Consider the following 1,428-nt stretch of genomic DNA (forward strand, 5'->3'; position numbering starts at 1 on the left):
GCATGATTTTTCGTCATTTTTTGAGGTTATGGCTCAACAATGACGTGATGGGTGATTTTTGATACCGAATTTGAATTCAGCGCCCCAAAATCCATAGGAATAAGTGTGTCTTGTTACCAGAACCGCACACTTATTTTTTTTGTGTGGCTGTGTTATTGTTAGTAATTTGTATGAAAAGTCTAGTATCCATTCTGTTAGGCATTGAAAGAAAACCTCTGAAATAATTTGTTGAAAGTTCAGAAAACTTAGGATAAATTCTGAATTTAAAATGTTAGTCATTTTTTTAACTTTCCTAACTTTCGTGATTTCAATGTTATTAAAGTTTACAATATAAAATTTAATGAGACGCAGTTATGAATAAAGATTTTTTATACAACAAATTTTAAAAACTTCTTAGATTCTTCAAAAACAAATTTCTAAACTGAATTTCTGAAAAAATTCACTTTTTATTTTCTTTATTTTTTGTTCTTCTAAATAGCTTGCAATTTTCTCTTAAATGCCTGTAAATATAAAAATGGGATCGTTATTAGGTTAGAGTTACGGAAAATTCCGTGATCATTGACTGTGTGTTAAAAATTTGTTTTCGAAAAATTCAAGAAGTTTAAAAAGAAATTGGTTTAAAAAAATATTTTTTCAAAACTGCGTCTTATCGGGAATAATGTCAAAAAAACTCACTTTAATATCATTAAAATCACCAAAGTTATAAGAGTTTAACAAGAGTACCAACATTTTTAATTTGTAATATCTCCTTAGTTTTTTGAATTTTTCAAAAATTATTTTATGGCTTATTCTTTTACCTCAAAGAGAACAAAATAGGGGAATGCAGTAAAGGTTGGGACGGGTTATGCTTTTGGCCCATAACTTTCCTACAGCCAATTTTCTATATTTATTCAAATCTGTGAAAAAATGTTTGTAGTGGAGGTTAGGACACCTCTTAAAACATGAAAAATAAGTGTAAGAAAACATTTTAAAACACCACATTGAACCTTTTAGTAAATAATTATTTGTTCCATTGGGGCTTCAGATAAAAGGTAACACTGCACGGTAAAAAAATTGAGCGGTGACAGGGATATTATTCCCCATTATAGCTAAACATTTAGCTGAAAACGAACGAAGGAATTAAGAAAGCTCCCTGGATCAGCAAAAATGAATATCCTTGACCATTTTCCATGTACCAGGGATATCGTATAGCCAAACCCCTAATAACTATAGCTATAATTGGGATATTAAGAATAGGTGCCAGAAGGAATTATCGGAAGAGCGCCGGTGCATTGTGGGAGCAGCGAAATAAAATGGCGGCGGTCTAAGCGGGAGCAGTGACAGTTGAGATTTACTTTGGACAATTAAACGCTTTTTACCGCTTAAAATGTGCGCGACTGTTAATATTAAATAGAGTTTATGATGCGGTAATAATAATTTACAATTGTT

At 31.2% G+C, this 1,428-nt stretch overlaps 1 protein-coding gene across 1 annotated transcript in view; it reads left to right on the forward strand.

The window, feature by feature from the left end:
- Positions 1 to 1,428, forward strand: part of LOC117175476 — a 12,458-nt gene that overhangs the window by 9,887 nt on the left and 1,143 nt on the right. The window lies entirely within an intron of this gene.

The sequence above is a fragment of the Belonocnema kinseyi genome, chromosome 6 (genome assembly GCF_010883055.1).
Source record: "Belonocnema kinseyi isolate 2016_QV_RU_SX_M_011 chromosome 6, B_treatae_v1, whole genome shotgun sequence".
NCBI classification, from domain to species: domain Eukaryota; kingdom Metazoa; phylum Arthropoda; class Insecta; order Hymenoptera; family Cynipidae; genus Belonocnema; species Belonocnema kinseyi.